The sequence below is a fragment of the Meles meles genome, chromosome 16 (assembly GCF_922984935.1).
Source record: "Meles meles chromosome 16, mMelMel3.1 paternal haplotype, whole genome shotgun sequence".
Taxonomy (NCBI): domain Eukaryota; kingdom Metazoa; phylum Chordata; class Mammalia; order Carnivora; family Mustelidae; genus Meles; species Meles meles.
Window position 1 is genome coordinate 64,476,534 of NC_060081.1, and position 16,845 is coordinate 64,493,378.

General features: G+C 41.4%; 1 protein-coding gene across 2 annotated transcripts in view; it reads right to left on the minus strand.

Moving 5' to 3' along the window:
* ZHX3 (zinc fingers and homeoboxes 3) overlaps nucleotides 1-16,845 on the minus strand; it is a 94,321-nt gene that overhangs the window by 40,732 nt on the left and 36,744 nt on the right. Inside the window, exon 1 of one of the 2 annotated variants that reach the window (XM_045980896.1) lies at nucleotides 10,859-10,998. The exons of the other annotated variant lie outside the window; for it this stretch is intronic. The gene's annotated coding sequence lies outside the window, so the exon portion shown is untranslated. Of the gene's footprint in view, nucleotides 1-10,858; nucleotides 10,999-16,845 lie in introns of those variants that run through there. 2 annotated transcript variants of the gene reach the window in all.

Consider the following 16,845-nt stretch of genomic DNA (forward strand, 5'->3'; position numbering starts at 1 on the left):
AGCCTCTGGAAGGAGCGCCAGGCAAGACATTACTAACAGTGTTGTGGAATCAAGTTAGTTAGCACCACTCTAGCTGGTTCATTGCTTTGAGGTTCAACTTGGAATCTGATCTGAGCAATTAAATTCAGAAAGGGAGAAATGTCTATGCTGCAGAGAAGAGCTGGCTCCCTCTGGACACTGCCAGGTGGCCAAGCTGCACCTCTCCGAGCTCACGATGCCTTGGTAAACATATTTCTGATTGCCATAAGCACTGAGCAAACCCACAAAGCCTTCCCAAAGCATCTTCAACATCAGAGCCCGGGAGGAGTGGTCCAGAGAAGGGAAATGGTGTTTTCTGATTAAAGGTACCAAATACTAATTTGAAGTTATGTAAGTGAAATGTTGACGTATACATGAAAACACATTTTAAGCACTGTTAGAAGGAAATTAAAATAATAAAGTATGCATGAAGAGGTTTTTAAATTCTAGGATTATATAAGGGCAAACCCTTATATAGGTGTAAACCTATATAAGGTGTAAACCAAGCCACGTGAATGAGGGAGGTGGGTGGGCTGGTTCAGACTCAGAGGTGCAGTCTCCTGGTCTGTGAGCTCCATGCAGGCAGGGACCATGACTGTCTTGATCATCACTATATTCTCAGGGCCTAACTCAGTGCCTGGTACACAATGGCATGCTCAAAAATACTTGTTGACTGAAAATGGTCTAGTCCCCAACTTTCTAAGTTCAGAAATACAATGTTTTTGTTTTTGTTTTTTTAGTTCACTGAGATTATGAGATTCTTAATTAGGTAGGCCAGAACTGGTTTAATATCAACCAATCTCAACGGAGACACACTAGATCTTCTCCCTCATTTTTAGAGGGGGCACAACTTTTCAGGAGCCTTTCTGTTCTGTCACTTACGCGGAGCTGTCCTTTCACTACATCGGGGCATCTGGGAAACAGAATCCCTAAATCAGGCTATCTTTAATCAGGTAAAAATGTAGAGCTTCTACAGAAGGTTTTCAACCCGCGTAGGTAGCAAGTCCAGCTTTGCAACAACCAAAATGTCTGTGCCAGGCCAGCGGGGCATCTTCCATCCTGTGGATGGACCAATCTGGACTCTGACAGAGTCCAAATCCTCTTAGACTCCATGCAGACTCCCAGTCTGCTACCGTTTGCAACATTCTTCTTTTGAACACGTTATAAACCTCTAGCTTTTATGACTTTTCTATTTACAAGCTATTTACAAGCTTTAAAGCTTGGCTGCTTCCTCATGACCAAGGAGAGACTTTCATCTACATATGCTTCCAGAGGACCCCTTGGGTTTGGTCATCTCTGCCTGGGTGGACACCAATTTTCAAGCCCATTTTGGTCTTAGCAACAAACAGTGAGGCAATACCCTCAGAGAATGCCAGGGTAATTATCGATAGCTCTGGACCAATTAATCTGTGTGAGTCTGGTTTGGATTTTTGTTTTTCCATAAATGCAGTATCTTGCACTAATTTTCTGCCCACTTGGTCTCATAAAAATTTCAGAAAAATCTCTGATCAGCATAGCTTTAGGAAGGTCTGGGAAATTCAACACATCACAAAATGACCCCAAGGCAACACTGTGGCAAGCCACCATTCTCATTTTCCCAGAAAGGGGGACTGAACTCCAAGCTTGCTTCCTATTCTTAAACCAGTTTCTACCCAGGACCAAATCGTTTCTCTAACCTGCGATGGCTTTTTACTGAAAAGAAAATGAGATAGGGAGGACACAGAAAAATTTGGTGACGAATCTTGTCAAAGTTTTCTTTTTTTAGTTTCAGCTAATTTTAGACTTATAGAAAAGTTGCAAGAATAGTTGTTTCCATATGCCCTTCACCCAGCTTCTCCTGATGTTAACATCTTACATCAGCCTAGTGCACTGAACGGAACCAGGACACTAACACTGGTATGATACTATAAACCAAAAATCTTTTTCAAATTGAACAAGTTCTTTTCTACTAATGTCCTTTTTTTGCGCCAGGATCCTATCCAGAATGCTTACTGTATGTAGTCATTTCTTAGTCTACTGCAGCCTGTGACAGAACCTTGATCTTTCCTTGTCATTTGTGTCCTTGACACTTCTTAAGAATATTTACCAGTTATTTTAGGGGTGACTGGGTGGCTCAGTCAGTTAGGCATCTGACTTTGGCTCAGGCCATGATCTCAGGGTCCTGGGATCCCTCCCGCATCTGACTCTGAACTTAATGGGGAGTCTGCTTCTCCCTCTCCTTCTGCCCCTCCCCCAGCTTGTGTGTGCTCTCTCTGTACCCCCGCCCCATGAACAAAATCTTTAAAAAAGAGAGAATATTTATCAGTTATTTTGTTGAATGTCTCTTGATTTGGGTTTGCCTGATGTTTTTTCCCAATTACAATGAAAAGTTATGCATTTTTTAAAAGTTTTTAATTCCCATTAGTTAACACAGTGTTATATTAGTCTCAGGTGTACAAGATGTAATTTGACACGTCCACACACCACCCTGTGCTCATCATGACAAGTGTACTGCTTAATTCCCCTCACCTATTTCACCCATCCCCCCCTCAGGTTATGTATTTCTGACAATACCACAGAAAATCATATCATAGGGTTCATGATATCAATATGTCTTATTACTGGTGATTGTTGACCTTGATCATTTGGTTAAGGTGGTTTCTCTGCTACAAAGTTACTACCTTTTCTTTACTTTATAGTTAATAAACATTTTCAGAGTTTAGAGAAGATGCAAATTCTGTCTTAAAGGACTGTCTCCCTCACTTTTCCGAAAAACTCTAAGAAATTAGTTGATACGATTTCACTTTATTATTTCTGTCATACAAACACTTAGCTATTACTCTTTTGTTTGTTCAAGGAGTTATAATTTGTACTGTCGGGGTGCCTGGGTGGCTCAGTAGGTTGAGCCTCTGCCTTCGGCTCACGTGGTGATCTCAGGGTCCTGTGATCGAGCCCCGCATCAGGCTCTCTGCTCAGTGGGGAGCCTGCTTTCCCCTTTCTCTCTGCCTGCCTCTCTGCCTACTTGTGATCTCTGTCTGTCAAATAAATAAATTTTTAAAAAATCTAAAAAAAAAATAGCCTAATGTCATTGTAAGCAAATAATCATCATGGACAGCTCACAGCCGTACTTTCAGAGATTAGTATTTGCTATGGACTAAATGTTTGTGTCCACCACAAAATTCATGCTGAAACTCTAACTCCTGATATAAGAGTATCAGGAGGTAGGACCTTAGGAGATGATTAGGTCAAGACGGAGCTCTCCTGAATAGGATTAGTGCCCTCACAGAGGAGACCTCTGAGAGCTCTCTCTCCTCCCCACCATATGAGGATACAAGAAAAAGGCCACCTGCAACCCAAGAGGGCTCTCACCAGAACCTGACCATGCTGGTACCTGATCTCAACTTCTGCCCATGAGAACTATGAGGAATAAATTCCTGTTGTTTATAAGCCACCAAGTCTGTGGTATTTTGTTATAGCAGCCTGAACTAAGACAGCATTATAGTCTGATATATATGTATCTATACACATAGATATATATATCATATATATGCATATATCATAGTGAAATTTTTCCATTTTAATACCACTGAAGTCAGATAACATGGACTAAAATTCCAACCCCACCAGGAACTTCAGGCAAGTCACTCGCTCTTATGCACTGGTTGGTCAGCATCTGATATTTGCAGATGGGATAAGCAAAATTAAATAACAATTTTTTTGGAAGAACTCTGCAGTAAGGTAGAAATAAAAATTTTATAGCCTGTATTTAAGTGAGAGCAATCCAACACTGCCATGGGGAGGGTGAGGTCACACACTGGACATCTGCAACTCCAGATGTCACATCTGGACCAAGGTTAAAGTTGTTCATTGCTGAATTCCTTAAAAACCTGGGGAAACGCTACCTAGCTCCCAGAATTTACCTCTTTCTAGTTTTTCAAGTAAGGCTCCAATAGTGTACAAATTTATCACTTATTTGTGTGGTCCAAATGACAATCAGGAAAAGGTTACCTGTCCTGTGTTCCCCAGGACAACAGCAGCAGCAGTAATGAGAGCAGCTAACAAGCAGAGAGCACACAACCTGCTACAGACACTGTTCATCTGAGCACTTCAGATGCTCTAGCTCGTTTACTCCTCCTCACAACCCTTGGCAGAAGGTAGTATTATTGCCTCCAGTTATGGGGGAAGAAAGTAAGGCACAAAAAGGCTAAGTAACTCCCAAGGGCACTCAGCTAGCTAGTAGCTGGTAGAGCCTAGTTCCGGAGCACGTGCTCTTAGCACTAGGTGCTCCTGTCGTCAAAGAGTACGAGAACAAATTATCACCCAGAAGAGAGGCACAGGCCATGAATTAGAGTTCGGGACAAAGCTGAATTGAACAAAAGATTCAAATGACAGGAGGAAGACACTTCCAGACTGGAGAGACCTCAGAGAAGAAACAAGGAGGAATTCCCAGGATCTCACATAATTAATGATCAAAGAGGGTCACTAAGACACAGCCTGGAAATACCTGAGAGCAATGTGAGGAAGGAAAGAGGAAAAAAAAGAACTCCAAGAAAACACGCTGAACAAGCAGATTATATGACAGGGAATCTAGCACAGTCTTGATTGGTTGATTTTTTTTTTTTTAGCAGAAGCCCAGAAACAAGGCAATGTAAGATATTGTAAGATATAACACCTCAAGGGGTGGGAGTGGGGGGAAGATGAGCAAATCAAAATACTTCAAGCTGTCACCTGTAAACAAACAAAATGATGCCACCCTGCAGACCAGGTGTCCTGTCAATCCTGTGCCACTGAGCCATCTCCAAAAACCATAGTCAACAGCCACCTGTATCTCCTCAGCCCCTCCTGACTCCAGTGTGAGCCGACTTAGGAACTCTGTGGGAACTGGGCGGGCTCACAATGCTACCAGTTCTCCAACTGAGAAAACCAGTGGCTTGGCTTCTTCTTATCCTGCTGCACCTCTGGGTGGCCATTGCTGGCCACTGCCTTTGTGGAAAATCATCTCTTCCGCATGGCTCTTTTCTACTTCTCTTCTACCTCTTCCTCTAGCATAAATTTGGCATTCTGGTCTGTCTGCGATCCCATGTACTAGCTTAGTAATGATGCCATGAAGTCTTAGTTTTCTGGCCAAGTAGAGTAGCAATAATTTCCATATACAAGCCATAGAGAAGATAAAGGAAGTCATCTGAAAAAGCTCTTGCCACCCTGTGTGGGACATGTACTACAGTGCTTAGTACGTCTCAATTTCCTGCAACTAAAGAACCAGTCTTTGCCCAGAGACCATGTTAAGCCCTTTTACTTTCCGTTTACATGTTCTACCTGTGGGTTTATGTCTATTCTCATGACTCTGACGTCCTTGGAGCAAGCATGTCCCACCCCTTTATCTCCAGCCCTCACAACCTACCCCTGGCTTTCTGACCCATGTTTCCAACTGCCCCTAGATATGTTTCCTTAGATCTCTTCAGGGGTTCTTAAATTCAACAAATCCCAAAACAAACTCTTTTATGTCTCTTTCCAAATGAGTCTCTGCAATCCCCTCAGCACCCTTTGCCCCGCCCCGGAAGTTGGTCAATATTTTCACCATCTGCTATCGCCTTCCCTAAAACAAACCAAACACCGCCTCTCAGTCAGTCTCTCATTCCCAGTCTCACCTGAGTGAGATACCAGCACTTTTAGACACTGCTTCAAAACACGTCATGTTCTCTTCCCCATCACCATTGCTCCCACCTTGCTCGAGTTCCCGCCGCCGCTTCCCTGGACGGCTGCCAGAGCAGCTTCACTGACTTCCTGCCGTCCGTGCTTCACACCACAGCCAGTTATCTTCCTGAACACAAACCTGAGCACGGCACTCCCCTGCTTTTAAGCGTCTGGGACACAGCCCACAGGATCAAAATGGAAACTTGTTGGTCAAACACTTGAGGTGCTTCACAATGTGGCCCAACATCCCTTTTTCAGTCTCATCTCCAGCCAGGCTTTGACGAACTTGGGCAACAAACGTGGGCACCTTCAGGCGCTAGCCCTCTTGCTTTATCCTCTATCTCACAAAGCTCCACCGGTACAGTAGCAGCAGCTTCCAGGACGCCTTTGCTGATTCACCAAACATGACTCCCTCCATCCATGTCTCCCTCCCGCCCTCCCTCTGTGTCTCCAGGACACCTGACACATCACATCTTTTGCCATTGTTAGTCTGCATGCGTGCTACCTCCTCAACCAGAATGGGGCCCCTGATGGCAGGGTCAGAACCACCTTTATCTTCGTATCTCCTGCGCCTACCTCAGCATCCATCCAGCTCAGAGTAACGCCTCAGTGGTCATTAACTAAATGAATGCAAGAATAGCAAAATACTTATGAGTACCAGGCCGAAGCCCAGAAGAATGAGTACACCTCACAGAACAAATGCAAAGTGTGCAAGAAAAAAACAAGGGGGTAGAAAAGGAATAGGGAGAGGGGATGCCAAAACAGGGAGAAACTGAGTTTCCTTATATGGAAGGAAAGGAAAGTTCCTGCTTTTGCTTTGATGATAGTAAATAAATATAGAAACAAATGTTATTTCTGGCACTAAGAAAACTCGAAAGATTTTTCACCTTTAAAATTTGTTCAAAAGTTGAAAGGAAAGAAAAACATTTCCCCCAAACTGAAGGTGTAACAGAAGAGAGACAACAAAGAAATATAAAAATCAAGAAACAAGTTACATACAGAAAATAGAACAAATGCAACAGCAACCATGAATTATAGAAGATGAATTTAGATGTAAGTCATAGAATCTTCAAGACTGGTTGAACAGAAGACAAAATCCAACAATATTCTGCTTGGAAGAGATAAGCTCTGAAATGACAATAATGAAGTTAGAAATTATTACAAAATCACCACATAAAGTATCTATGGATAATGAAAAGAACAGAAGACAAACATTGCTTTGAGTTTTGTCAAGAAACAAAAGTCAAAACTAAGCACACAACTAATAACATTGAGAAACAACCAAAAAAATCAAGAGAAACTTTTTTTTTTTTTTTTTTTGAAGAAAGGAGTTAGTTATTTTGAAAGCAAAAACCAAATACTTTGGAAGAAACCTCAAGAAACAGATAGGAGTTGCTGCTTAGGAGAGGTAAGAGCCTGCCTGTGGAATAGGAGTAGGAAACTGATTTTTCACTGCCTCCTCTTCTTTAAAAGTTTTATGTTTCTATTACAGGTTTCTGTGAAGAGACTAAAAGTGGTACTATGGTAAATTTAATTAAAAAAAAAAAGAAATGCATGAAGTTGGAACAACTGAAAATAAAGAAATGCAATAACATTGTAGGGGAGGTAGCTTGTATTTATTAAATTTGGAAGGGCACCTGGGTGGCTCATTCAGTTAAGCATCTGACCCTTGATATCAGGGTCGGGGGTTCAAGCCCCATGTTGGGCTCCACATAGCGCATAGTGCCAACTTAAAAAAAACACCTAAATAAACGGATTTTCTATTTAAAATGTAAAATTCTAGGGGTGCCACTTGCAACAACATGGACAGATTGAGAGGGTATGATGCTAAGTGAAGTAAGTTAGAGAAAGGCCAATACCGTATGATTTCACCCATATATGCAATTTAAGAAACAAAACAAATGAACAAAGAGAAAGACAAAAAACAGACTCTTAAGTATAAAGAACAGATGGTTACCAGAGGGAGGTGGGGAGGGGGATGGGTGAAATGGGTGAGGGGGATTAAGAGCACACTTATCACAATCGTCACTGAGTAATGTACAGAAATGCTGAATCACTGTAGCATACACCTGAAACTAATATAACACTGCATGTTAATTATACCAGAATTAAAAAAATATATATTTAAGGGCACCTGGGTGGCTCAGTGGGTTAAAACCTCTGCCTTTGGCTCAGGTCATGATCCCAGGGTCCTGAGATCGAGCCCCGCATCGGGCTCTCTGCTCCGCAGGGAGCCTGCTTCCTCCTCTCTCTCTGCCTGCCTCTCTGCCTACTTGTGATCTCTGTCTGTCCAATGAATAAATAAAATCCTTTAAAAAAATATTTAAACAATAAAAAACAAATAAAATTCTGATGCTGTGCCTCACCCTAGACAAACTGTCTCAGAATCCCTGGGGGTGTGACCAGGCATTAGTGTTTTATAAAGCTTCTGAGATGATTCTAGTGTGCAGCCCAGTAGAGTTACCACCAGCACATGCGTATATGTCTAGTTATCTAAGTATCTAAAAAATACAATGCAGAAAGTGTAACCGTTTGAGATATTCGCAGATGGGAAGACAAAGACTGGTGTAAGGGAACAGGAGTTCAAAAGAAGAAACCGCAAGGGGATATAATTAGCTATTGTGAAAATGTCACCGATACACTGCAATTTAGGCAAAGAAGCAGCCAGTTGCCCAAGTTTTATTGGAAGGGGCATGACCCCTGGCCACAATGAAATAATGGCAGCAAGAGGAAGTGAGTCTCTGCTCAAGGGCTACTGAGGACAGGAAGCATGTATGGGGATTCAAGAGAGGCTGAGGCGGAACAGCATTACCTGCGTAACTGTATGAGGTTAGATGTGAGATAAATTCCTAGAAATACAATTGCTGAGTCAAATGTATGTGCCTTTAAAAGTGAAAGGTCAATTTTAAAAGATCTTAAAGGTGAACTAGAAAAAGCATGACGTGTAGAATAAAGAAAACATCATACTTGATAGGTAGGAGAGGAGTGGGATAGATGAGCTCAGCTGGAGCGAGACAAGATGGCTCAGTGTTACCAGGTAGTAAGCGTAGAGACTAACAGAGAATTCCTGGTGATTCTAGTTTGGCTTTGCCCTGCATGCATCTTGAAAGGTCCCCTTGTTGCTTCTGTAGCTGCAGTTCAGTCCTGAGAAAGAAGCAGCAAACCATCTGTCCCCTCAGCAGAAACCTAAAGGAAAAAGAGGGCAGGAGCCACGCGGCTATCTGAGAGGAAAAGATTTTTTTTAAAGAATTTATTTATTTTTTTGGCAGAGAGAGAAAAAGAGAGGGAGAGAGTGTGCAAGCATGAGCAGGGAGAGCCAGAGGAGGAGAAGCAGACTCCCCGCTGAGCAGAGAGCCCATGCAGGGCTCGATCCCAGGACCCTGAGATCATGACCTGAGCTGAAGCCAGATACTTGAGAGCTTGTTTGGAGGTTCTAGCAGGGGAGCGCTGCTACTCGTATACCCTTGACCGAAGAACGGTCCTCTCCTCTATCGGGGAAGGTCATCCTCTTCGACCGAGCGCGCAGCTTCGGGAGGGACGCACATGGAGCGGTGAGGGAGGAAGGGGACACCCGCCTAGCCAGCCAGATCAGCCGAATCAACCCTGGCGATCAATGGGGTGACAGATGTCGCAGCCAGATCGCCCTCACATCCTGAAGCCAGATACTTAACTGACTGAGCCACCCAGGTGCCCCAGAGAAGATTTTTTTAAGATTGTATTTATTTATTTTAGAGAGAGCAAGTGCAAGCAGCAGGGAGAGGCAGAAGGAGAGGGAGAGAGAGAATGTCAAGCAGACTCCACATGGAGCCCAACTCAGGGCCTGATCCCAGAACCCCGAGATCATGACCTGAGCTGAAATCAAGAGTCAGACACTTAACCGACGGAGCCACCCAGGGGCTCCCCTGAGAAGAGAAGATTTGGGGCAGGAGCATTTCTGGACTGACTGGGAGAGCAAGGCAACCAGGTTGACGAGAACAGCTGGTGTGAAGGTGAGCACTAGAAAATGTGCATAAAGTTCACTTGTGAATAAGCTTGTTTTACGCCACTTCTAGTTTAGAGGACTCAGATACAAGGCCACTCAACAGTTTTTACTCAGTCTACAACTCGAAATTAAAGAAATATATATAGATATATATAGATATCTATATATGATATCTATATATATCTATATAGATATATTTATATCTATATAGATATAGATAGAGATATAAAGAATATATCTAACGGTAGCCCTGAGGCAATTCACCATCAGGTAGGAAGTTCCAGAAGCTATAACAGTAGAAACCTATCCACGGACTGCGTGGCCCCAGACTTGTGGAGGAGCGGTTGCTGCCATGGAGTTGTCTAAGTCAGGGTGACGCACACAGAACTTTCGGCATGATGCACCGTCAACAGCTCTGACTCCATGTCTTCCCCCTCTTTCCAAAACTTTCTAGCCAGCACAGTGAAGAAAAGCTCTTAACTTTATATGAAAAATAATGCAATAGATTTCCTTTACTTAAAAAGGTTTAACAGCAGCAGCAACAACAACAAAACCCCGAAGTCTAAGCACAAGCTGAGTGGCTTAGTAACAGAACACACTGAGTTCACAACTCAAATAAATAAATGACCCCAAAAAACCTTAAGTAGGGCACATGTACTTCAGCAAGTGAAGGCCAGTCTACTTACACTGATTATTGCCAGTCTGCTTTGTCTTTAGTTATTACAATTAGCATTGAAAAATGTTTCCTATTCCAGAGGGCAGCCTGAGTGCATGGCTTGGATAACTGGTATTCAAAGTAGTGTTCTAGTTTTTCAAGTCAGTCATTTAATGAAATGGAAGCTGGAGTCTCGCACTCGAACTAAAAGCTGGCCTCGGACTAAACCGGCACATTACAAAGACACAATACACAACTCAACTTTTGTAATAGCCAGCAGTCAGCCTAAGATATAACAAGTGATCTAAGAAATCACCTAAATTGTATATTCAATGCAGATTTTTGGATTCATCAATAAAAAGAAGAATCATTTGACCAAAGAGCTCAGCAATGAAAATGGAGGGAGGAGAAAATAAAGAATGTTTAACAACAATGCAAAGACTAAGTATAGCTCTGGAGACTTAGGTGTTACAAAGTCTGGTAACCGATACGGCAAGAAACTTGTTAAAATCCAGAAGCATACTATTTACCCAGGAAACATGATTCTTCCTCCCTTCACTGGTCTCTCGAGTGTCTCCCTTCATTTCTTGCAGCCCTGCATGCATCTTGAAAGGTCCACTTGTTGCTTCTGTAGCTGCAGTTCAGTCCTGAGAAAGCAGCAGCAAACCATTACTTTATGAGAAGAGATAAAGCACCTTCTAGGAAGTGAAGTTATCCACACTCGTCAATCTCCTTTCCTAATTCATTTCCACCACAACTACACACAAACAGGAAAACCAAGCCCGGGGGCGGAGAGGAAGAAGGGTAAAAAGGGATTGTACATACACAAACTAGCAATTTGAAACTATAAAAATGCTAGTAGAAACTGAAAAAATGAGTGAAAATAAGACAAACTCAATTCTCTCTGATAATAGATCAGAACAAGATGATTCATAAAATCAGTAATTTTAATACTCTTTACACCAGTCAGTTTCCCTGTCCTTCTTTCTAGCCATGTATGAGATGGCTTAACAGAGATGAGAAAACTAACCTATGTGTGGCCTTACAACTCCAAGAAAGCACACCATTAAAAATGTGTTGTTTTCTGATATTCTTCCATTCAAAGCCCTGGGGCTTTCTTGGCATGGATTCTAGTGGTACAAAAAATGGTCTGGACTGTGAATTCCAGGCCGAGGAACCATGTTATCACCATCTTTGTCTCTGATCCTTACCCCGATGTCATCCCACTCTTCCCAGCGTCAACGAGGGATAAACAGTAACTCTCGGCAAATGCATGAGGCAATGACTATGTGTTTTCAACAAACCACAAGAGACGCTGTATGCAATGTTAAAATTTCTTGGGAAACAGTTGAAAAACCATTGCTTTTAAGTTACTTCTTTCTTTCCCAAAGCATTCTCTTCGGCTGAGATGCCCATTAGCAGGAAGGTGGCCCTAAAATGAGTGTACCAGAGGCTCTCAGAACTTCAGATAGAACAGTCCGCTGGCACACAAGAGAGGGTCAGAACTAGAAGTGTCTGTGCATGTAAACAAGTCCGCCCTCACCAAAGCAGCTCCCATTCATCCTTCGCAATTATTCTCGGTCTTTAACGTTCACGTCTCAAGCTTCTACTCTATGTCAGGTACTGTTCTAAGAGCTTTGACTACATTAACTCCTTCATTCTTTATAACATCCATATGCAATAGATTCCATTATTCTAATCACCAAGGTGAGGAAACTAAGGCATGGAAAGGTTAAGTAAATTGTGCAAGGAAATGCACTAGGCTGCTGTTCAAAGGCGGGGTCGCTGGGCAAACAGAAACCCGCAGTAAGCGGCGGTGTCCTCAGCATACCTCGCTTTCTTCTACTGCTGTCATGGGAGAACAGTACCATGTCCAGTTAAATTCACTCTTGTGGGAAAATTTTCCTAATTAATAATTTACTGAAAAACTTAACTTTGAATTCTACACAACTTAAAAACTGATCTTTTATTTTAAAACATTATCCACGGCACCTGGGTAGCTCAGTTGGTTAAGCGACTGCCTTCGGCTCAGGTCTAGATGCTGGAGTCCAGGGATCGAGTCCTGCATCCGGCTCCCAGGTCCACGGGGAGTCTGCTTATCCCTCTGACCTTCTCCCCTCTCATGCTCCCACTCACTCTCTCCATCAAATAAATAAATAAAATCTTTAAAAAAAAATTAAGCATTATCCAGTGAACATAACAAAAAGGAGATCTTCCTAATTTTGTGGAAGTCAAAAGCAATAATTATTATAAGCTGAATACTCACACGTACCCACGCCTTCGGCACATTATATTTATTCCAGGTACTTTGCTATGCTTACCAGATCCCTTCTCACTTTGAAATTGCGAAGTCCTGGCTTAGCCAAGGCATTTATTCTCTCGCACTCTAGTTCAGATGAGTGGGACATGATGCTAATGATGCCAAAAGCCATGGATTCAATCCACTACAAATCAGTTCACTTTGTTTGCTTCATGTCTACAAACTCTCAGCTGGACGGCGCACTCTGGATCTTTTAAGGAATCAGGTGGGAGTGTGCAAGACAACGAGCATAAATACATCTGCTGGAGAAACAATCCACAAACACCACACAGGGGCAGAAGCAGAACCATGGGACAGAAGCACCAATTTCATTATAAAGAAAAACATCAAGATCATTGACAAAGCACATCTACGTTTCTGAGAACTCTTCTCAATGCCGGATATTTTGCCAAAATCCAACCTAAAGTCCTTCATTCAAAAAACAAAGAAGCTATAAAATAAGAAACTAAGATTTTTAGTTTTTGTATAAGCTCTGCTTGATCTGAAAACAGAACTTTCTCATGCCTGACACCAATTCCACTGACAATAAAGCATATGTGATGGTTGGTGGCTTCAGAAATTGTCACCAAAATCTCTAGCAGTGTAGTGTGGCAAACCACTAGAAAAATCTTATTGCAATTGCATGTATATAGCTTAGATTCTTTGTTTTGATTATTATTAATTTGAGAGAGAAGAGAGATTGAGCAAGCGCAGGAGCAGGGGAGAGGATCAAAGGGAGAGGGAGAAGCAGAATCCCCCCGGAGCAGGGAGCCAGAGCAGAGCTCAGGACCCCGGGATCATGACCCAAGCTGAAGGGAGGCAACCGACTGAGCTGCCCAGGTGCTCCTCTTTTAAAATTGCTCTTAATCTTCATAAAACCAAAAGCTGTTCTATCTCCAAATAATATAGTTATTTTAAACACAATTTTTCAAGTTAAATGAAGAAAGTAACCAACATTAGTCCATATCACATTTTAAAACAAACCAGGGCCCATTCTAGGAGTTTTACCAGCTTCCACAAATAAAAATGGAAAAGCAAAACTGTATTTCTTAATTGTTATTTTAGAAGGAAACCCACTTGGGATCATCCATCTTCGAGTTTTCCTGCCCACAGCTGGAAAGAACTTTCCCAGCGGACAAACACCATAAAGCACATGGGTTCCAACAGTCACAAGGTAACTATGACAGCAAAGCCACAGTTATTTATGAGATCATAAAAACTGGGGGGCGCCTGGGTGGCTCAGTGGGTTAAGCCTCTGCCTTCGGCTCAGGTCATGATCTCAGGGTCCTGGAATCGAGCCCCACATCGGGCTCTCTGCTCAGCGGGAAGCCTGCTTCCTCCTCTCTCTCTGCCTGCCTCTCTGGCTACTTGTGATCTCTCTGTCAAATAAATAAATAAAATCTTTAAGAAAAAAACAAAAAACAAAAAAACCCGGTATGATGTCATTTTTTAAAAATTCACGTAACATAAAATCAACCATTTTAAAGTGAACAATTCAGTGGCATTTAGTATATTCACAATATTGTGCAACCAGCACCTCTACCTAGTTCCAAAACATTTCAGTCACCCCAAAATGAAACCTCATACTCATTAAGTAGTCACTGCCACCCCCCTGCTCCAGCCCTGGCAACCACTACTATGCTTTATGTCCCTAGGGATTTACCTATTCTGGGTATTTGACAAATGTAAATCACATGAAAGGTGACCTTTTATGTCTGCCTTTTACTTAAAAAAAATTTTTTTAATCAAAGATTATTTTTATTTGTCAGAGAAAGAGAGAGAGAGAGGGAGAGTACAAGCAGGGGGAGCAGCAGAGGCAGAGGGAGAAGCAGGCTCCCTGCTCAGCATGGTGCCTGGGATCACGCCCTGAGCCGAAGGCAGAAACTTAACCAACTGAGCCACCCAGGTGTCCCTAGCATGATATTTTGAGGTTCTTCTATATTGTAGCAGTACTTCATTCCTTTTTAAGACTGAAAACTATCCCATTGTATGGATATATCACATTTTGTTCATTCATCCACTGATGGACATTTGGGTTGTTCTCACCTTTCCCTACTGTGGATAGTGCTACTATGAACATTTGTATACAAGTATTTGTTTGAATATAGATCTTCAACTACTTGGTGTATATATCTAGAAGCAGAATTGCTGGGTCATATAGTAATTCTATGTAGAACTTTTTGAGGAATTCCCAAACTGTTTTTCACAGTGACTACATCATTCTCCCTTCTCACCAACAAAGCGTGAAGGTTTCAATTTTTCCACACCCTCAAACCAATACTTCTTTTCTGTTTATCACAGCCATCTTTGTAGGCATGGAGTGGTACCACACTGTAGTTTTTTATTTGCATTTCTCTACTGTCCAGTGATGTTGAACATCTTTTCATAGGTGTGTTGGCCATTTTTCTATCTTCTTTGAAGAACTGTCCAATCAAGTCTTAGTCCATATTTTAATTGGGTTGTATTTTATTGCTGAATTGTAAGAGTTTTTAATATATTATGAATACTAGGGCCTTCATAGGATTTGCAAATGTCCTCTCCAATTCTCTAAATTTTCTTGCCACTTTCTTAATAGTGTCCTTTGATTCACAAAAGTTTTAAATTTTGATAGAGTCCAATTTAGCTATTTTTTTTTCTTTTGCTGCTTGTGCTTTTGGTGCCTTTCTAAGAATCCATTACCAAATCCAAAGTCATGAAGATTTACCCTTATGTCTTCTTCTAAGAGTTTTGGCTGTTACAATTGGGTCTTTGATCCATTTTTAGTTACTTGTAATATATAGTATGAGGTTGGGATTCAACTTCATTATTTAGCATGTCGATGTCCGATTGTCCCAGCACTATTAGTTGAAGAGACTGTCCTTTCCCCCATTGAATGGTCTTAGTACCCTCATCAAAATGCAATTGACTACAGATATATGGATTTATGGACTCTCGGTTCAATGCCATTAATCAATAGGTCTATCCTTATGGCAGTACCACATTTTGATTACTGTAACTTTTTAAAAAATTTAATATTTAAAGTATGATTCCTCTATTACCTTTCTTTTATAAGACTATTTTGACTATTCAGAGTCCCTTGCAATTCCATCTGCATTTTAGGATGAACTTCTCCACTTCTGCAAAAAAGTCTGTCAGGATTTTGGTAGAGATTGCACTGAATCACTTTGGGTAGAACAGCCATCTTTATACTATCAAGTCTTCCAATCCATGAACATGGAATATCTTTCTGTTCTATGATGTAACTTTAACTTATCTTAAAATTTCCCTGATGGGTAATGCAATAATTTCCTTTAGTTTCTGTATCTCTGTGGTAATCTACCAACACCCTGCAGTAATTAACAAATATGAAGTTTACACTTGCCATGGAGAGCCCAATATTCATATCCCAGAGAAGAAGTGTTAGGGTCTTACTGCTTACTTTTGCCTCAGAAAAGCCAAGAACTCAAGGATTTTCCTTTCCCTCATTTAAAATTAATTTTCATCATTTTCAGTTCCCAGTAGAGGAATTTATACACAGGAATCTTTCATGTTCACTGATAAGAGTAAGTTGTTTAATAGGCTTCATTAGAATGGTATCATGAACTTTCTTCCATATAGTTCAAATCCCAAAAAATTGATTATGAAATATTAACTACTTTGCCAAAGAATGTGTTCAAACATAGTTGGTTACTTAGAGCTTAAAGACTGGCAGGGAGAGAAGAAAGATTCCAAAGGTCTTTTCTCTAATTTTTTTTTTTTTTTTTTTTTTTTTTGCTAAATTCTGTGAGAATACAGTTTTTGAAGTTATAAATGTAACTTGGGGTGGACACAATCTGTTCTTGTTTTTGGGTTTTTTTTTTTTAAGATTTTATTTATTTGAGATAGAGAGAGAATGAGCCAGGGAAGGGGCAAAAAGAGAGGGAGAAGCAGACTCCCCACTGAACAGGGAGCCTGATGTGGGGCTTGATCCCAGGATCCCAAGATCATGACCTGAGCCAAAGGCAGACACTTAACCAACTGAGCCACCCAGACACCCCTGTTCTTTGCTCTTATTTCAAAATTGTAACTGAAGATAACAAGGTAACCCATGAAAAATTACTGTGGCTTTTTTTAAGACTACTAAATTCAACTTAATTATATATACCACACAAGTAAAAGTCATCTGAAGACCAGATTATTAGTCTGACAGGCAGTGATCGCTTCAGTTTCCATGTTTGGTGTCAACTTTTCAAAGCTTCA